The sequence below is a fragment of the Schistocerca serialis genome, chromosome 12 (assembly GCF_023864345.2).
Source record: "Schistocerca serialis cubense isolate TAMUIC-IGC-003099 chromosome 12, iqSchSeri2.2, whole genome shotgun sequence".
Classification (NCBI taxonomy): Eukaryota; Metazoa; Arthropoda; class Insecta; order Orthoptera; family Acrididae; genus Schistocerca; species Schistocerca serialis.
This window is the reverse complement of record NC_064649.1, coordinates 155,485,769-155,507,806: the sequence shown is the minus strand read 5'-3', so window position 1 is coordinate 155,507,806 and position 22,038 is coordinate 155,485,769.

The following is a 22,038-nucleotide window of genomic DNA, read 5'->3' as shown; positions in this document are numbered from 1 at the left end:
CCAGCAGCATGTTGTCCACGAGAGGGGGGTGGGATGGGCGGGCGAGCAGGAGAGGACAAGTTGTTCTTCTATTGGTATGTACTCAGGCTTTATAGTGTTTGATAGAATGTTCTTTCAAGTTCATATAAGAATGTAACATTTTATTTCCAAAGTGTTGTAAATCTTTGTTTTCTAACAGCAGGGTGATCGCACTACAAGGCTGCAATTTTTATTTGCCCATCAAGTGGGCTTTTGGTGGAAATGACACACCACCAGCAGCATGTTGTCCACGAGAGGGGGGTGGGATGGGGGGGCGAGCAGGAGAGGACAAGTTGTTCTTCTATTGGTATGTACTCAGGCTTTATAGTGTTTGATAGAATGTTCTTTCAAGTTCATATAAGAATGTAGCATTTTATTTCCAAAGTGTTGTAAATCTTTGTTTTCTAACAGCAGGGTGATCGCACTACAAGGCTGCAATTTTTATTTGCCCATCAAGTGGGCTTTTGGTGGAAATGACACACCACCAGCAGCATGTTGTCCACGAGAGGGGGGTGGGATGGGCGGGCGAGCAGGAGAGGACAAGTTGTTCTTCTATTGGTATGTACTCAGGCTTTATAGTGTTTGATAGAATGTTCTTTCAAGTTCATATAAGAATGTAGCATTTTATTTCCAAAGTGTAGTAAATCTTTGTTTTCTCACAGCAGGGTGATCGCACTACAAGGCTGCAATTTTTATTTGCCCATCAAGTGGGCTTTTGGTGGAAATGACACACCACCAGCAGCATGTTGTCCACGAGAGGGGGGTGGGATGGGCGGGCGAGCAGGAGAGGACAAGTTGTTCTTCTATTGGTATGTACTCAGGCTTTATAGTGTTTGATAGAATGTTCTTTCAAGTTCATATAAGAATGTAGCATTTTATTTCCAAAGTGTAGTAAATCTTTGTTTTCTCACAGCAGGGTGATCGCACTACAAGGCTGCAATTTTTATTTGCCCATCAAGTGGGCTTTTGGTGGAAATGACACACCACCAGCAGCATGTTGTCCACGAGAGGGGGGTGGGATGGGCGGGCGAGCAGGAGAGGACAAGTTGTTCTTCTATTGGTATGTACTCAGGCTTTATAGTGTTTGATAGAATGTTCTTTCAAGTTCATATAAGAATGTAGCATTTTATTTCCAAAGTGTAGTAAATCTTTGTTTTCTAACAGCAGGGTGATCGCACTACAAGGCTGCAATTTTTATTTGCCCATCAAGTGGGCTTTTGGTGGAAATGACACACCACCAGCAGCATGTTGTCCACGAGAGGGGGGTGGGATGGGCGGGCGAGCAGGAGAGGACAAGTTGTTCTTCTATTGGTATGTACTCAGGCTTTATAGTGTTTGATAGAATGTTCTTTCAAGTTCATATAAGAATGTAGCATTTTATTTCCAAAGTGTAGTAAATCTTTGTTTTCTCACAGCAGGGTGATCGCACTACAAGGCTGCAATTTTTATTTGCCCATCAAGTGGGCTTTTGGTGGAAATGACACACCACCAGCAGCATGTTGTCCACGAGAGGGGGGTGGGATGGGCGGGCGAGCAGGAGAGGACAAGTTGTTCTTCTATTGGTATGTACTCAGGCTTTATAGTGTTTGATAGAATGTTCTTTCAAGTTCATATAAGAATGTAGCATTTTATTTCCAAAGTGTAGTAAATCTTTGTTTTCTCACAGCAGGGTGATCGCACTACAAGGCTGCAATTTTTATTTGCCCATCAAGTGGGCTTTTGGTGGAAATGACACACCACCAGCAGCATGTTGTCCACGAGAGGGGGGTGGGATGGGCGGGCGAGCAGGAGAGGACAAGTTGTTCTTCTATTGGTATGTACTCAGGCTTTATAGTGTTTGATAGAATGTTCTTTCAAGTTCATATAAGAATGTAGCATTTTATTTCCAAAGTGTAGTAAATCTTTGTTTCCTCACAGCAGGGTGATCGCACTACAAGGCTGCAATTTTTATTTGCCCATCAAGTGGGCTTTTGGTGGAAATGACACACCACCAGCAGCATGTTGTCCACGAGAGGGGGGTGGGATGGGCGGGCGAGCAGGAGAGGACAAGTTGTTCTTCTATTTGTATGTACTCAGGCTTTATAGTGTTTGATAGAATGTTCTTTCAAGTTCATATAAGAATGTAGCATTTTATTTCCAAAGTGTAGTAAATCTTTGTTTTCTCACAGCAGGGTGATCGCACTACAAGGCTGCAATTTTTATTTGCCCATCAAGTGGGCTTTTGGTGGAAATGACACACCACCAGCAGCATGTTGTCCACGAGAGGGGGGTGGGATGGGCGGGCGAGCAGGAGAGGACAAGTTGTTCTTCTATTGGTATGTACTCAGGCTTTATAGTGTTTGATAGAATGTTCTTTCAAGTTCATATAAGAATGTAGCATTTTATTTCCAAAGTGTAGTAAATCTTTGTTTTCTCACAGCAGGGTGATCGCACTACAAGGCTGCAATTTTTATTTGCCCATCAAGTGGGCTTTTGGTGGAAATGACACACCACCAGCAGCATGTTGTCCACGAGAGGGGGGTGGGATGGGCGGGCGAGCAGGAGAGGACAAGTTGTTCTTCTATTGGTATGTACTCAGGCTTTATAGTGTTTGATAGAATGTTCTTTCAAGTTCATATAAGAATGTAGCATTTTATTTCCAAAGTGTAGTAAATCTTTGTTTTCTCACAGCAGGGTGATCGCACTACAAGGCTGCAATTTTTATTTGCCCATCAAGTGGGCTTTTGGTGGAAATGACACACCACCAGCAGCATGTTGTCCACGAGAGGGGGGTGGGATGGGCGGGCGAGCAGGAGAGGACAAGTTGTTCTTCTATTGGTATGTACTCAGGCTTTATAGTGTTTGATAGAATGTTCTTTCAAGTTCATATAAGAATGTAGCATTTTATTTCCAAAGTGTAGTAAATCTTTGTTTTCTCACAGCAGGGTGATCGCACTACAAGGCTGCAATTTTTATTTGCCCATCAAGTGGGCTTTTGGTGGAAATGACACACCACCAGCAGCATGTTGTCCACGAGAGGGGGGTGGGATGGGCGGGCGAGCAGGAGAGGACAAGTTGTTCTTCTATTGGTATGTACACAGGCTTTATAGTGTTTGATAGAATGTTCTTTCAAGTTCATATAAGAATGTAGCATTTTATTTCCAAAGTGTTGTAAATTTTTGTTTTCTCACAGCAGGGTGATCGCACTACAAGGCTGCAATTTTTATTTGCCCATCAAGTGGGCTTTTGGTGGAAATGACACACCACCAGCAGCATGTTGTCCACGAGAGGGGGGTGGGATGGGTGGGCGAGCAGGAGACGACAAGTTGTTCTTCTATTGGTATGTACTCAGGCTTTATAGTGTTTGATAGAATGTTCTTTCAAGTTCATATAAGAATGTAGCATTTTATTTCCAAAGTGTAGTAAATCTTTGTTTTCTCACAGCAGGGTGATAGCACTACAAGGCTGCAATTTTTATTTGCCCATCAAGTGGGCTTTTGGTGGAAATGACACACCACCAGCAGCATGTTGTCCACGAGAGGGGGGTGGGATGGGGGGGCGAGCAGGAGAGGACAAGTTGTTCTTCTATCGGTATGTACTCAGGCTTTATAGTGTTTGAAAGAATGTTCTTTCAAGTTCATATAAGAATGTAGCATTTTATTTCCAAAGTGTTGTAAATCTTTGTTTTCTAACAGCAGGGTGATCGCACTACAAGGCTGCAATTTTTATTTGCCCATCAAGTGGGCTTTTGGTGGAAATGACACACCACCAGCAGCATGTTGTCCACGAGAGGGGGGTGGGATGGGCGGGCGAGCAGGAGAGGACAAGTTGTTCTTCTATTGGTATGTACTCAGGCTTTATAGTGTTTGATAGAATGTTCTTTCAAGTTCATATAAGAATGTAGCATTTTATTTCCAAAGTGTAGTAAATCTTTGTTTTCTAACAGCAGGGTGATCGCACTACAAGGCTGCAATTTTTATTTGCCCATCAAGTGGGCTTTTGGTGGAAATGACACACCACCAGCAGCATGTTGTCCACGAGAGGGGGGTGGGATGGGGGGGCGAGCAGGAGAGGACAAGTTGTTCTTCTATTGGTATGTACTCAGGCTTTATAGTGTTTGATAGAATGTTCTTTCAAGTTCATATAAGAATGTAGCATTTTATTTCCAAAGTGTTGTAAATCTTTGTTTTCTAACAGCAGGGTGATCGCACTACAAGGCTGCAATTTTTATTTGCCCATCAAGTGGGCTTTTGGTGGAAATGACACACCACCAGCAGCATGTTGTCCACGAGAGGGGGGTGGGATGGGGGGGCGAGCAGGAGAGGACAAGTTGTTCTTCTATTGGTATGTACTCAGGCTTTATAGTGTTTGATAGAATGTTCTTTCAAGTTCATATAAGAATGTAGCATTTTATTTCCAAAGTGTAGTAAATCTTTGTTTTCTCACAGAAGGGTGATCGCACTACAAGGCTGCAATTTTTATTTGCCCATCAAGTGGGCTTTTGGTGGAAATGACACACCACCAGCAGCATGTTGTCCACGAAAGGGGGGTGGGATGGGGGGGCGAGCAGGAGAGGACAAGTTGTTCTTCTATTGGTATGTACTCAGGCTTTATAGTGTTTGATAGAATGTTCTTTCAAGTTCATATAAGAATGTAGCATTTTATTTCCAAAGTGTAGTAAATCTTTGTTTTCTAACAGCAGGGTGATCGCACTACAAGGCTGCAATTTTTATTTGCCCATCAAGTGGGCTTTTGGTGGAAATGACACACCACCAGCAGCATGTTGTCCACGAGAGGGGGGTGGGATGGGGGGGCGAGCAGGAGAGGACAAGTTGTTCTTCTATCGGTATGTACTCAGGCTTTATAGTGTTTGAAAGAATGTTCTTTCAAGTTCATATAAGAATGTAGCATTTTATTTCCAAAGTGTTGTAAATCTTTGTTTTCTAACAGCAGGGTTATCGCACTACAAGGCTGCAATTTTTATTTGCCCATCAAGTGGGCTTTTGGTGGAAATGACACACCACCAGCAGCATGTTGTCCACGAGAGGGGGGTGGGATGGGCGGGCGAGCAGGAGAGGACAAGTTGTTCTTCTATTGGTATGTACTCAGGCTTTATAGTGTTTGATAGAATGTTCTTTCAAGTTCATATAAGAATGTAGCATTTTATTTCCAAAGTGTTGTAAATCTTTGTTTTCTAACAGCAGGGTGATCGCACTACAAGGCTGCAATTTTTATTTGCCCATCAAGTGGGCTTTTGGTGGAAATGACACACCACCAGCAGCATGTTGTCCACGAGAGGGGGGTGGGATGGGCGGGCGAGCAGGAGAGGACAAGTTGTTCTTCTATTGGTATGTACTCAGGCTTTATAGTGTTTGATAGAATGTTCTTTCAAGTTCATATAAGAATGTAGCATTTTATTTCCAAAGTGTAGTAAATCTTTGTTTTCTAACAGCAGGGTGATCGCACTACAAGGCTGCAATTTTTATTTGCCCATCAAGTGGGCTTTTGGTGGAAATGACACACCACCAGCAGCATGTTGTCCACGAGAGGGGGGTGGGATGGGGGGGCGAGCAGGAGAGGACAAGTTGTTCTTCTATTGGTATGTACTCAGGCTTTATAGTGTTTGATAGAATGTTCTTTCAAGTTCATATAAGAATGTAGCATTTTATTTCCAAAGTGTTGTAAATCTTTGTTTTCTAACAGCAGGGTGATCGCACTACAAGGCTGCAATTTTTATTTGCCCATCAAGTGGGCTTTTGGTGGAAATGACACACCACCAGCAGCATGTTGTCCACGAGTGGGGGGTGGGATGGGCGGGCGAGCAGGAGAGGACATGTTATTCTTCTATTGGTATGTACTCAGGCTTTATAGTGTTTGATAGAATGTTCTTTCAAGTTCATATAAGAATGTAGCATTTTATTTCCAAAGTGTAGTAAATCTTTGTTTTCTCACAGCAGGGTGATAGCACTACAAGGCTGCAATTTTTATTTGCCCATCAAGTGGGCTTTTGGTGGAAATGACACACCACCAGCAGCATGTTGTCCACGAGAGGGGGGTGGGATGGGGGGGCGAGCAGGAGAGGACAAGTTGTTCTTCTATCGGTATGTACTCAGGCTTTATAGTGTTTGAAAGAATGTTCTTTCAAGTTCATATAAGAATGTAGCATTTTATTTCCAAAGTGTTGTAAATCTTTGTTTTCTAACAGCAGGGTTATCGCACTACAAGGCTGCAATTTTTATTTGCCCATCAAGTGGGCTTTTGGTGGAAATGACACACCACCAGCAGCATGTTGTCCACGAGAGGGGGGTGGGATGGGCGGGCGAGCAGGAGAGGACAAGTTGTTCTTGTATTGGTATGTACTCAGGCTTTATAGTGTTTGATAGAATGTTCTTTCAAGTTCATATAAGAATGTAGCATTTTATTTCCAAAGTGTAGTAAATCTTTGTTTTCTAACAGCAGGGTGATCGCACTACAAGGCTGCAATTTTTATTTGCCCATCAAGTGGGCTTTTGGTGGAAATGACACACCACCAGCAGCATGTTGTCCACGAGAGGGGGGTGGGATGGGCGGGCGAGCAGGAGAGGACAAGTTGTTCTTCTATTGGTATGTACTCAGGCTTTATAGTGTTTGATAGAATGTTCTTTCAAGTTCATATAAGAATGTAGCATTTTATTTCCAAAGTGTTGTAAATCTTTGTTTTCTAACAGCAGGGTGATCGCACTACAAGGCTGCAATTTTTATTTGCCCATCAAGTGGGCTTTTGGTGGAAATGACACACCACCAGCAGCATGTTGTCCACGAGAGGGGGGTGGGATGGGCGGGCGAGCAGGAGAGGACAAGTTGTTCTTCTATTGGTATGTACTCAGGCTTTATAGTGTTTGATAGAATGTTCTTTCAAGTTCATATAAGAATGTAGCATTTTATTTCCAAAGTGTTGTAAATCTTTGTTTTCTCACAGCAGGGTGTTCGCACTACAAGGCTGCTATTTTTATTTGCCCATCAAGTGGGCTTTTGGTGGAAATGACACACCACCAGCAGCATGTTGTCCACGAGAGGGGGGTGGGATGGGGGGGCGAGCAGGAGAGGACAAGTTGTTCTTCTATCGGTATGTACTCAGGCTTTATAGTGTTTGAAAGAATGTTCTTTCAAGTTCATATAAGAATGTAGCGTTTTATTTCCAAAGTGTAGTAAATCTTTGTTTTCTCACAGCAGGGTGATCGCACTACAAGGCTGCAATTTTTATTTGCCCATCAAGTGGGCTTTTGGTGGAAATGACACACCACCAGCAGCATGTTGTCCACGAGAGGGGGGTGGGATGGGCGGGCGAGCAGGAGAGGACAAGTTGTTCTTCTATTGGTATGTACTCAGGCTTTATAGTGTTTGATAGAATGTTCTTTCAAGTTCATATAAGAATGTAGCATTTTATTTCCAAAGTGTAGTAAATCTTTGTTTTCTCACAGCAGGGTGATCGCACTACAAGGCTGCAATTTTTATTTGCCCATCAAGTGGTCTTTTGGTGGAAATGACACACCACCAGCAGCATGTTGTCCACGAGAGGGGGGTGGGATGGGCGGGCGAGCAGGAGAGGACAAGTTGTTCTTCTATTGGTATGTACTCAGGCTTTATAGTGTTTGATAGAATGTTCTTTCAAGTTCATATAAGAATGTAGCATTTTATTTCCAAAGTGTAGTAAATCTTTGTTTACTCACAGCAGGGTGATCGCACTACAAGGCTGCAATTTTTATTTGCCCATCAAGTGGGCTTTTGGTGGAAATGACACACCACCAGCAGCATGTTGTCCACGAGAGGGGGGTGGGATGGGCGGGCGAGCAGGAGAGGACAAGTTGTTCTTCTATTGGTATGTACTCAGGCTTTATAGTGTTTGATAGAATGTTCTTTCAAGTTCATATAAGAATGTAGCATTTTATTTCCAAAGTGTAGTAAATCTTTGTTTTCTCACAGCAGGGTGATCGCACTACAAGGCTGCAATTTTTATTTGCCCATCAAGTGGGCTTTTGGTGGAAATGACACACCACCAGCAGCATGTTGTCCACGAGAGGGGGGTGGGATGGGCGGGCGAGCAGGAGAGGACAAGTTGTTCTTCTATTGGTATGTACTCAGGCTTTATAGTGTTTGATAGAATGTTCTTTCAAGTTCATATAAGAATGTAGCATTTTATTTCCAAAGTGTAGTAAATCTTTGTTTTCTCACAGCAGAGTGATCGCACTACAAGGCTGCAATTTTTATTTGCCCATCAAGTGGGCTTTTGGTGGAAATGACACACCAGCAGCAGCATGTTGTCCACGAGAGGGGGGTGGGATGGGCGGGCGAGCAGGAGAGGACAAGTTGTTCTTCTATTGGTATGTACTCAGGCTTTATAGTGTTTGATAGAATGTTCTTTCAAGTTCATATAAGAATGTAGCATTTTATTTCCAAAGTGTAGTAAATCTTTGTTTTCTCACAGCAGGGTGATCGCACTACAAGGCTGCAATTTTTATTTGCCCATCAAGTGGTATTTTGGTGGAAATGACACACCACCAGCAGCATGTTGTCCACGAGAGGGGGGTGGGATGGGCGGGCGAGCAGGAGAGGACAAGTTGTTCTTCTATTGGTATGTACTCAGGCTTTATAGTGTTTGATAGAATGTTCTTTCAAGTTCTTATAAGAATGTAGCATTTTATTTCCAAAGTGTAGTAAATCTTTGTTTTCTCACAGCAGGGTGATCGCACTACAAGGCTGCAATTTTTATTTGCCCATCAAGTGGGCTTTTGGTGGAAATGACACACCACCAGCAGCATGTTGTCCACGAGAGGGGGGTGGGATGGGGGGGCGAGCAGGAGAGGACAAGTTGTTCTTCTATTGGTATGTACTCAGGCTTTATAGTGTTTGATAGAATGTTCTTTCAAGTTCATATAAGAATGTAGCATTTTATTTCCAAAGTGTAGTAAATCTTTGTTTTCTCACAGCAGGGTGATCGCACTACAAGGCTGCAATTTTTATTTGCCCATCAAGTGGGCTTTTGGTGGAAATGACACACCACCAGCAGCATGTTGTCCACGAGAGGGGGGTGGGATGGGCGGGCGAGCAGGAGAGGACAAGTTGTTCTTCTATTTGTATGTACTCAGGCTTTATAGTGTTTGATAGAATGTTCTTTCAAGTTCATATAAGAATGTAGCATTTTATTTCCAAAGTGTAGTAAATCTTTGTTTTCTCACAGCAGGGTGATCGCACTACAAGGCTGCAATTTTTATTTGCCCATCAAGTGGTCTTTTGGTGGAAATGACACACCACCAGCAGCATGTTGTCCACGAGAGGGGGGTGGGATGGGCGGGCGAGCAGGAGAGGACAAGTTGTTCTTCTATTGGTATGTACTCAGGCTTTATAGTGTTTGATAGAATGTTCTTTCAAGTTCATATAAGAATGTAGCATTTTATTTCCAAAGTGTAGTAAATCTTTGTTTTCTCACAGCAGGGTGATCGCACTACAAGGCTGCAATTTTTATTTGCCCATCAAGTGGGCTTTTGGTGGAAATGACACACCACCAGCAGCATGTTGTCCACGAGAGGGGGGTGGGATGGGCGGGCGAGCAGGAGAGGACAAGTTGTTCTTCTATTTGTATGTACTCAGGCTTTATAGTGTTTGATAGAATGTTCTTTCAAGTTCATATAAGAATGTAGCATTTTATTTCCAAAGTGTAGTAAATCTTTGTTTTCTCACAGCAGGGTGATCGCACTACAAGGCTGCAATTTTTATTTGCCCATCAAGTGGGCTTTTGGTGGAAATGACACACCACCAGCAGCATGTTGTCCACGAGAGGGGGGTGGGATGGGCGGGCGAGCAGGAGAGGACAAGTTGTTCTTCTATTTGTATGTACTCAGGCTTTATAGTGTTTGATAGAATGTTCTTTCAAGTTCATATAAGAATGTAGCATTTTATTTCCAAAGTGTAGTAAATCTTTGTTTTCTCACAGCAGGGTGATCGCACTACAAGGCTGCAATTTTTATTTGCCCATCAAGTGGTCTTTTGGTGGAAATGACACACCACCAGCAGCATGTTGTCCACGAGAGGGGGGTGGGATGGGCGGGCGAGCAGGAGAGGACAAGTTGTTCTTCTATTTGTATGTACTCAGGCTTTATAGTGTTTGATAGAATGTTCTTTCAAGTTCATATAAGAATGTAGCATTTTATTTCCAAAGTGTAGTAAATCTTTGTTTTCTCACAGCAGGGTGATCGCACTACAAGGCTGCAATTTTTATTTGCCCATCAAGTGGGCTTTTGGTGGAAATGACACACCACCAGCAGCATGTTGTCCACGAGAGGGGGGTGGGATGGGCGGGCGAGCAGGAGAGGACAAGTTGTTCTTCTATTTGTATGTACTCAGGCTTTATAGTGTTTGATAGAATGTTCTTTCAAGTTCATATAAGAATGTAGCATTTTATTTCCAAAGTGTAGTAAATCTTTGTTTTCTCACAGCAGGGTGATCGCACTACAAGGCTGCAATTTTTATTTGCCCATCAAGTGGTCTTTTGGTGGAAATGACACACCACCAGCAGCATGTTGTCCACGAGAGGGGGGTGGGATGGGCGGGCGAGCAGGAGAGGACAAGTTGTTCTTCTATTTGTATGTACTCAGGCTTTATAGTGTTTGATAGAATGTTCTTTCAAGTTCATATAAGAATGTAGCATTTTATTTCCAAAGTGTAGTAAATCTTTGTTTTCTCACAGCAGGGTGATCGCACTACAAGGCTGCAATTTTTATTTGCCCATCAAGTGGGCTTTTGGTGGAAATGACACACCACCAGCAGCATGATGTCCACGAGAGGGGGGTGGGATGGGCGGGCGAGCAGGAGAGGACAAGTTGTTCTTCTATTGGTATGTACTCAGGCTTTATAGTGTTTGATAGAATGTTCTTTCAAGTTCATATAAGAATGTAGCATTTTATTTCCAAAGTGTAGTAAATCTTTGTTTTCTCACAGCAGGGTGATCGCACTACAAGGCTGCAATTTTTATTTGCCCATCAAGTGGGCTTTTGGTGGAAATGACACACCACCAGTAGCATGTTGTCCACGAGAGGGGGGTGGGATGGGCGGGCGAGCAGGAGAGGACAAGTTGTTCTTCTATTGGTATGTACTCAGGCTTTATAGTGTTTGATAGAATGTTCTTTCAAGTTCATATAAGAATGTAGCATTTTATTTCCAAAGTGTAGTAAATCTTTGTTTTCTCACAGCAGGGTGATCGCACTACAAGGCTGCAATTTTTATTTGCCCATCAAGTGGTCTTTTGGTGGAAATGACACACCACCAGCAGCATGTTGTCCACGAGAGGGGGGTGGGATGGGCGGGCGAGCAGGAGAGGACAAGTTGTTCTTCTATTGGTATGTACTCAGGCTTTATAGTGTTTGATAGAATGTTCTTTCAAGTTCATATAAGAATGTAGCATTTTATTTCCAAAGTGTAGTAAATCTTTGTTTTCTCACAGCAGGGTGATCGCACTACAAGGCTGCAATTTTTATTTGCCCATCAAGTGGGCTTTTGGTGGAAATGACACACCACCAGCAGCATGTTGTCCACGAGAGGGGGGTGGGATGGGCGGGCGAGCAGGAGAGGACAAGTTGTTCTTCTATTGGTATGTACTCAGGCTTTATAGTGTTTGATAGAATGTTCTTTCAAGTTCATATAAGAATGTAGCATTTTATTTCCAAAGTGTAGTAAATCTTTGTTTTCTCACAGCAGGGTGATCGCACTACAAGGCTGCAATTTTTATTTGCCCATCAAGTGGTCTTTTGGTGGAAATGACACACCACCAGCAGCATGTTGTCCACGAGAGGGGGGTGGGATGGGCGGGCGAGCAGGAGAGGACAAGTTGTTCTTCTATTGGTATGTACTCAGGCTTTATAGTGTTTGATAGAATGTTCTTTCAAGTTCATATAAGAATGTAGCATTTTATTTCCAAAGTGTAGTAAATCTTTGTTTTCTCACAGCAGGGTGATCGCACTACAAGGCTGCAATTTTTATTTGCCCATCAAGTGGTCTTTTCGTGGAAATGACACACCACCAGCAGCATGTTGTCCACGAGAGGGGGGTGGGATGGGCGGGCGAGCAGGAGAGGACAAGTTGTTCTTCTATTGGTATGTACTCAGGCTTTATAGTGTTTGATAGAATGTTCTTTCAAGTTCATATAAGAATGTAGCATTTTATTTCCAAAGTGTAGTAAATCTTTGTTTTCTCACAGCAGGGTGATCGCACTACAAGGCTGCAATTTTTATTTGCCCATCAAGTGGTCTTTTGGTGGAAATGACACACCACCAGCAGCATGTTGTCCACGAGAGGGGGGTGGGATGGGCGGGCGAGCAGGAGAGGACAAGTTGTTCTTCAATTGGTATGTACTCAGGCTTTATAGTGTTTGATAGAATGTTCTTTCAAGTTCATATAAGAATGTAGCATTTTATTTCCAAAGTGTAGTAAATCTTTGTTTTCTCACAGCAGGGTGATCGCACTACAAGGCTGCAATTTTTATTTGCCCATCAAGTGGTCTTTTGGTGGAAATGACACACCACCAGCAGCATGTTGTCCACGAGAGGGGGGTGGGATGGGCGGGCGAGCAGGAGAGGACAAGTTGTTCTTCTATTGGTATGTACTCAGGCTTTATAGTGTTTGATAGAATGTTCTTTCAAGTTCATATAAGAATGTAGCATTTTATTTCCAAAGTGTAGTAAATCTTTGTTTTCTCACAGCAGGGTGATCGCACTACAAGGCTGCAATTTTTATTTGCCCATCAAGTGGGCTTTTGGTGGAAATGACACACCACCACCAGCATGTTGTCCACGAGAGGGGGGTGGGATGGGCGGGCGAGCAGGAGAGGACAAGTTGTTCTTCTATTGGTATGTACTCAGGCTTTATAGTGTTTGATAGAATGTTCTTTCAAGTTCATATAAGAATGTAGCATTTTATTTCCAAAGTGTAGTAAATCTTTGTTTTCTCACAGCAGGGTGATCGCACTACAAGGCTGCAATTTTTATTTGCCCATCAAGTGGTCTTTTGGTGGAAATGACACACCACCAGCAGCATGTTGTCCACGAGAGGGGGGTGGGATGGGCGGGCGAGCAGGAGAGGACAAGTTGTTCTTCTATTGGTATGTACTCAGGCTTTATAGTGTTTGATAGAATGTTCTTTCAAGTTCATATAAGAATGTAGCATTTTATTTCCAAAGTGTAGTAAATCTTTGTTTTCTCACAGCAGGGTGATCGCACTACAAGGCTGCAATTTTTATTTGCCCATCAAGTGGTCTTTTGGTGGAAATGACACACCACCAGCAGCATGTTGTCCACGAGAGGGGGGTGGGATGGGCGGGCGAGCAGGAGAGGACAAGTTGTTCTTCTATTGGTATGTACTCAGGCTTTATAGTGTTTGATAGAATGTTCTTTCAAGTTCATATAAGAATGTAGCATTTTATTTCCAAAGTGTAGTAAATCTTTGTTTTCTCACAGCAGGGTGATCGCACTACAAGGCTGCAATTTTTATTTGCCCATCAAGTGGGCTTTTGGTGGAAATGACACACCACCAGCAGCATGTTGTCCACGAGAGGGGGGTGGGATGGGCGGGCGAGCAGGAGAGGACAAGTTGTTCTTCTATTTGTATGTACTCAGGCTTTATAGTGTTTGATAGAATGTTCTTTCAAGTTCATATAAGAATGTAGCATTTTATTTCCAAAGTGTAGTAAATCTTTGTTTTCTCACAGCAGGGTGATCGCACTACAAGGCTGCAATTTTTATTTGCCCATCAAGTGGGATTTTGGTGGAAATGACACACCACCAGCAGCATGTTGTCCACGAGAGGGGGGTGGGATGGGCGGGCGAGCAGGAGAGGACAAGTTGTTCTTCTATTGGTATGTACTCAGGCTTTATAGTGTTTGATAGAATGTTCTTTCAAGTTCATATAAGAATGTAGCATTTTATTTCCAAAGTGTAGTAAATCTTTGTTTTCTCACAGAAGGGTGATCGCACTACAAGGCTGCAATTTTTATTTGCCCATCAAGTGGGCTTTTGGTGGAAATGACACACCACCAGCAGCATGTTGTCCACGAGAGGGGGGTGGGATGGGCGGGCGAGCAGGAGAGGACAAGTTGTTCTTCTATTGGTATGTACTCAGGCTTTATAGTGTTTGATAGAATGTTCTTTCAAGTTCATATAAGAATGTAGCATTTTATTTCCAAAGTGTAGTAAATCTTTGTTTTCTCACAGCAGGGTGATCGCACTACAAGGCTGCAATTTTTATTTGCCCATCAAGTGGGCTTTTGGTGGAAATGACACACCACCAGCAGCATGTTGTCCACGAGAGGGGGGTGGGATGGGCGGGCGAGCAGGAGAGGACAAGTTGTTCTTCTATTGGTATGTACTCAGGCTTTATAGTGTTTGATAGAATGTTCTTTCAAGTTCATATAAGAATGTAGCATTTTATTTCCAAAGTGTAGTAAATCTTTGTTTTCTCACAGCAGGGTGATCGCACTACAAGGCTGCAATTTTTATTTGCCCATCAAGTGGGCTTTTGGTGGAAATGACACACCACCAGCAGCATGTTGTCCACGAGAGGGGGGTGGGATGGGCGGGCGAGCAGGAGAGGACAAGTTGTTCTTCTATTGGTATGTACTCAGGCTTTATAGTGTTTGATAGAATGTTCTTTCAAGTTCATATAAGAATGTAGCATTTTATTTCCAAAGTGTAGTAAATCTTTGTTTTCTCACAGAAGGGTGATCGCACTACAAGGCTGCAATTTTTATTTGCCCATCAAGTGGGCTTTTGGTGGAAATGACACACCACCAGCAGCATGTTGTCCACGAGAGGGGGGTGGGATGGGCGGGCGAGCAGGAGAGGACAAGTTGTTCTTCTATTGGTATGTACTCAGGCTTTATAGTGTTTGATAGAATGTTCTTTCAAGTTCATATAAGAATGTAGCATTTTATTTCCAAAGTGTAGTAAATCTTTGTTTTCTCACAGCAGGGTGATCGCACTACAAGGCAGCAATTTTTATTTGCCCATCAAGTGGTCTTTTGGTGGAAATGACACACCACCAGCAGCATGTTGTCCACGAGAGGGGGGTGGGATGGGCGGGCGAGCAGGAGAGGACAAGTTGTTCTTCTATTGGTATGTACTCAGGCTTTATAGTGTTTGATAGAATGTTCTTTCAAGTTCATATAAGAATGTAGCATTTTATTTCCAAAGTGTAGTAAATCTTTGTTTTCTCACAGCAGGGTGATCGCACTACAAGGCTGCAATTTTTATTTGCCCATCAAGTGGGCTTTTGGTGGAAATGACACACCACCAGCAGCATGTTGTCCACGAGAGGGGGGTGGGATGGGCGGGCGAGCAGGAGAGGACAAGTTGTTCTTCTATTGGTATGTACTCAGGCTTTATAGTGTTTGATAGAATGTTCTTTCAAGTTCATATAAGAATGTAGCATTTTATTTCCAAAGTGTAGTAAATCTTTGTTTTCTCACAGCAGGGTGATCGCACTACAAGGCTGCAATTTTTATTTGCCCATCAAGTGGGCTTTTGGTGGAAATGACACACCCCAGCAGCATGTTGTCCACGAGAGGGGGGTGGGATGGGCGGGCGAGCAGGAGAGGACAAGTTGTTCTTCTATTGGTATGTACTCAGGCTTTATAGTGTTTGATAGAATGTTCTTTCAAGTTCATATAAGAATGTAGCATTTTATTTCCAAAGTGTAGTAAATCTTTGTTTTCTCACAGCAGGGTGATCGCACTACAAGGCTGCAATTTTTATTTGCCCATCAAGTGGGCTTTTGGTGGAAATGACACACCACCAGCAGCATGTTGTCCACGAGAGGGGGGTGGGATGGGCGGGCGAGCAGGAGAGGACAAGTTGTTCTTCTATTGGTATGTACTCAGGCTTTATAGTGTTTGATAGAATGTTCTTTCAAGTTCATATAAGAATGTAGCATTTTATTTCCAAAGTGTAGTAAATCTTTGTTTTCTCACAGCAGGGTGATCGCACTACAAGGCTGCAATTTTTATGTGCCCATCAAGTGGGCTTTTGGTGGAAATGACACACCACCAGCAGCATGTTGTCCACGAGAGGGGGGTGGGATGGGCGGGCGAGCAGGAGAGGACAAGTTGTTCTTCTATTGGTATGTACTCAGGCTTTATAGTGTTTGATAGAATGTTCTTTCAAGTTCATATAAGAATGTAGCATTTTATTTCCAAAGTGTAGTAAATCTTTGTTTTCTCACAGCAGGGTGATCGCACTACAAGGCTGCAATTTTTATTTGCCCATCAAGTGGGCTTTTGGTGGAAATGACACACCACCAGCAGCATGTTGTCCACGAGAGGGGGGTGGGATGGGCGGGCGAGCAGGAGAGGACAAGTTGTTCTTCTATTGGTATGTACTCAGGCTTTATAGTGTTTGATAGAATGTTCTTTCAAGTTCATATAAGAATGTAGCATTTTATTTCCAAAGTGTAGTAAATCTTTGTTTTCTCACAGCAGGGTGATCGCACTACAAGGCTGCAATTTTTATTTGCCCATCAAGTGGGCTTTTGGTGGAAATGACACACCACCAGCAGCATGTTGTCCACGAGAGGGGGGTGGGATGGGCGGGCGAGCAGGAGAGGACAAGTTGTTCTTCTATTGGTATGTACTCAGGCTTTATAGTGTTTGATAGAATGTTCTTTCAAGTTCATATAAGAATGTAGCATTTTATTTCCAAAGTGTAGTAAATCTTTGTTTTCTCACAGCAGGGTGATCGCACTACAAGGCTGCAATTTTTATTTGCCCATCAAGTGGGCTTTTGGTGGAAATGACACACCACCAGCAGCATGTTGTCCACGAGAGGGGGGTGGGATGGGCGGGCGAGCAGGAGAGGACAAGTTGTTCTTCTATTGGTATGTACTCAGGCTTTATAGTGTTTGATAGAATGTTCTTTCAAGTTCATATAAGAATGTAGCATTTTATTTCCAAAGTGTAGTAAATCTTTGTTTTCTCACAGCAGGGTGATCGCACTACAAGGCTGCAATTTTTATTTGCCCATCAAGTGGGCTTTTGGTGGAAATGACACACCACCAGCAGCATGTTGTCCACGAGAGGGGGGTGGGATGGGCGGGCGAGCAGGAGAGGACAAGTTGTTCTTCTATTGGTATGTACTCAGGCTTTATAGTGTTTGATAGAATGTTCTTTCAAGTTCATATAAGAATGTAGCATTTTATTTCCAAAGTGTAGTAAATCTTTGTTTTCTCACAGCAGGGTGATCGCACTACAAGGCTGCAATTTTTATTTGCCCATCAAGTGGGCTTTTGGTGGAAATGACACACCACCAGCAGCATGTTGTCCACGAGAGGGGGGTGGGATGGGCGGGCGAGCAGGAGAGGACAAGTTGTTCTTCTATTGGTATGTACTCAGGCTTTATAGTGTTTGATAGAATGTTCTTTCAAGTTCATATAAGAATGTAGCATTTTATTTCCAAAGTGTAGTAAATCTTTGTTTTCTCACAGCAGGGTGATCGCACTACAAGGCTGCAATTTTTATTTGCCCATCAAGTGGGCTTTTGGTGGAAATGACACACCACCAGCAGCATGTTGTCCACGAGAGGGGGGTGGGATGGGCGGGCGAGCAGGAGAGGACAAGTTGTTCTTCTATTGGTATGTACTCAGGCTTTATAGTGTTTGATAGAATGTTCTTTCAAGTTCATATAAGAATGTAGCATTTTATTTCCAAAGTGTAGTAAATCTTTGTTTTCTCACAGCAGGGTGATCGCACTACAAGGCTGCAATTTTTATTTGCCCATCAAGTGGGCTTTTGGTGGAAATGACACACCACCAGCAGCATGTTGTCCACGAGAGGGGGGTGGGATGGGCGGGCGAGCAGGAGAGGACAAGTTGTTCTTCTATTGGTATGTACTCAGGCTTTATAGTGTTTGATAGAATGTTCTTTCAAGTTCATATAAGAATGTAGCATTTTATTTCCAAAGTGTAGTAAATCTTTGTTTTCTCACAGCAGGGTGATCGCACTACAAGGCTGCAATTTTTATTTGCCCATCAAGTGGGCTTTTGGTGGAAATGACACACCACCAGCAGCATGTTGTCCACGAGAGGGGGGTGGGATGGGCGGGCGAGCAGGAGAGGACAAGTTGTTCTTCTATTGGTATGTACTCAGGCTTTATAGTGTTTGATAGAATGTTCTTTCAAGTTCATATAAGAATGTAGCATTTTATTTCCAAAGTGTAGTAAATCTTTGTTTTCTCACAGCAGGGTGATCGCACTACAAGGCTGCAATTTTTATTTGCCCATCAAGTGGGCTTTTGGTGGAAATGACACACCACCAGCAGCATGTTGTCCACGAGAGGGGGGTGGGATGGGCGGGCGAGCAGGAGAGGACAAGTTGTTCTTCTATTTGTATGTACTCAGGCTTTATAGTGTTTGATAGAATGTTCTTTCAAGTTCATATAAGAATGTAGCATTTTATTTCCAAAGTGTAGTAAATCTTTGTTTTCTCACAGCAGGGTGATCGCACTACAAGGCTGCAATTTTTATTTGCCCATCAAGTGGGCTTTTGGTGGAAATGACACACCACCAGCAGCATGTTGTCCACGAGAGGGGGGTGGGATGGGCGGGCGAGCAGGAGAGGACAAGTTGTTCTTCTATTGGTATGTACTCAGGCTTTATAGTGTTTGATAGAATGTTCTTTCAAGTTCATATAAGAATGTAGCATTTTATTTCCAAAGTGTAGTAAATCTTTGTTTTCTCACAGCAGGGTGATCGCACTACAAGGCTGCAATTTTTATTTGCCCATCAAGTGGGCTTTTGGTGGAAATGACACACCACCAGCAGCATGTTGTCCACGAGAGGGGGGTGGGATGGGCGGGCGAGCAGGAGAGGACAAGTTGTTCTTCTATTTGTATGTACTCAGGCTTTATAGTGTTTGATAGAATGTTCTTTCAAGTTCATATAAGAATGTAGCATTTTATTTCCAAAGTGTAGTAAATCTTTGTTTTCTCACAGCAGGGTGATCGCACTACAAGGCTGCAATTTTTATTTGCCCATCAAGTGGGCTTTTGGTGGAAATGACACACCACCAGCAGCATGTTGTCCACGAGAGGGGGGTGGGATGGGCGGGCGAGCAGGAGAGGACAAGTTGTTCTTCTATTGGTATGTACTCAGGCTTTATAGTGTTTGATAGAATGTTCTTTCAAGTTCATATAAGAATGTAGCATTTTATTTCCAAAGTGTAGTAAATCTTTGTTTTCTCACAGCAGGGTGATCGCACTACAAGGCTGCAATTTTTATTTGCCCATCAAGTGGGCTTTTGGTGGAAATGACACACCACCAGCAGCATGTTGTCCACGAGAGGGGGGTGGGATGGGCGGGCGAGCAGGAGAGGACAAGTTGTTCTTCTATTGGTATGTACTCAGGCTTTATAGTGTTTGATAGAATGTTCTTTCAAGTTCATATAAGAATGTAGCATTTTATTTCCAAAGTGTAGTAAATCTTTGTTTTCTCACAGCAGGGTGATCGCACTACAAGGCTGCAATTTTTATTTGCCCATCAAGTGGGCTTTTGGTGGAAATGACACACCACCAGCAGCATGTTGTCCACGAGAGGGGGGTGGGATGGGCGGGCGAGCAGGAGAGGACAAGTTGTTCTTCTATTGGTATGTACTCAGGCTTTATAGTGTTTGATAGAATGTTCTTTCAAGTTCATATAAGAATGTAGCATTTTATTTCCAAAGTGTAGTAAATCTTTGTTTTCTCACAGCAGGGTGATCGCACTACAAGGCTGCAATTTTTATTTGCCCATCAAGTGGGCTTTTGGTGGAAATGACACACCACCAGCAGCATGTTGTCCACGAGAGGGGGGTGGGATGGGCGGGCGAGCAGGAGAGGACAAGTTGTTCTTCTATTGGTATGTACTCAGGCTTTATAGTGTTTGATAGAATGTTCTTTCAAGTTCATATAAGAATGTAGCATTTTATTTCCAAAGTGTAGTAAATCTTTGTTTTCTCACAGCAGGGTGATCGCACTACAAGGCTGCAATTTTTATTTGCCCATCAAGTGGGCTTTTGGTGGAAATGACACACCACCAGCAGCATGTTGTCCACGAGAGGGGGGTGGGATGGGCGGGCGAGCAGGAGAGGACAAGTTGTTCTTCTATTGGTATGTACTCAGGCTTTATAGTGTTTGATAGAATGTTCTTTCAAGTTCATATAAGAATGTAGCATTTTATTTCCAAAGTGTAGTAAATCTTTGTTTTCTCACAGCAGGGTGATCGCACTACAAGGCTGCAATTTTTATTTGCCCATCAAGTGGGCTTTTGGTGGAAATGACACACCACCAGCAGCATGTTGTCCACGAGAGGGGGGTGGGATGGGCGGGCGAGCAGGAGAGGACAAGTTGTTCTTCTATTGGTATGTACTCAGGCTTTATAGTGTTTGATAGAATGTTCTTTCAAGTTCATATAAGAATGTAGCATTTTATTTCCAAAGTGTAGTAAATCTTTGTTTTCTCACAGCAGGGTGATCGCACTACAAGGCTGCAATTTTTATTTGCCCATCAAGTGGGCTTTTGGTGGAAATGACACACCACCAGCAGCATGTTGTCCACGAGAGGGGGGTGGGATGGGCGGGCGAGCAGGAGAGGACAAGTTGTTCTTCTATTTGTATGTACTCAGGCTTTATAGTGTTTGATAGAATGTTCTTTCAAGTTCATATAAGAATGTAGCATTTTATTTCCAAAGTGTAGTAAATCTTTGTTTTCTCACAGCAGGGTGATCGCACTACAAGGCTGCAATTTTTATTTGCCCATCAAGTGGGCTTTTGGTGGAAATGACACACCACCAGCAGCATGTTGTCCACGAGAGGGGGGTGGGATGGGCGGGCGAGCAGGAGAGGACAAGTTGTTCTTCTATTGGTATGTACTCAGGCTTTATAGTGTTTGATAGAATGTTCTTTCAAGTTCATATAAGAATGTAGCATTTTATTTCCAAAGTGTAGTAAATCTTTGTTTTCTCACAGCAGGGTGATCGCACTACAAGGCTGCAATTTTTATTTGCCCATCAAGTGGGCTTTTGGTGGAAATGACACACCACCAGCAGCATGTTGTCCACGAGAGGGGGGTGGGATGGGCGGGCGAGCAGGAGAGGACAAGTTGTTCTTCTATTTGTATGTACTCAGGCTTTATAGTGTTTGATAGAATGTTCTTTCAAGTTCATATAAGAATGTAGCATTTTATTTCCAAAGTGTAGTAAATCTTTGTTTTCTCACAGCAGGGTGATCGCACTACAAGGCTGCAATTTTTATTTGCCCATCAAGTGGGCTTTTGGTGGAAATGACACACCACCAGCAGCATGTTGTCCACGAGAGGGGGGTGGGATGGGCGGGCGAGCAGGAGAGGACAAGTTGTTCTTCTATTGGTATGTACTCAGGCTTTATAGTGTTTGATAGAATGTTCTTTCAAGTTCATATAAGAATGTAGCATTTTATTTCCAAAGTGTAGTAAATCTTTGTTTTCTCACAGCAGGGTGATCGCACTACAAGGCTGCAATTTTTATTTGCCCATCAAGTGGGCTTTTGGTGGAAATGACACACCACCAGCAGCATGTTGTCCACGAGAGGGGGGTGGGATGGGCGGGCGAGCAGGAGAGGACAAGTTGTTCTTCTATTTGTATGTACTCAGGCTTTATAGTGTTTGATAGAATGTTCTTTCAAGTTCATATAAGAATGTAGCATTTTATTTCCAAAGTGTAGTAAATCTTTGTTTTCTCACAGCAGGGTGATCGCACTACAAGGCTGCAATTTTTATTTGCCCATCAAGTGGGCTTTTGGTGGAAATGACACACCACCAGCAGCATGTTGTCCACGAGAGGGGGGTGGGATGGGCGGGCGAGCAGGAGAGGACAAGTTGTTCTTCTATTGGTATGTACTCAGGCTTTATAGTGTTTGATAGAATGTTCTTTCAAGTTCATATAAGAATGTAGCATTTTATTTCCAAAGTGTAGTAAATCTTTGTTTTCTCACAGCAGGGTGATCGCACTACAAGGCTG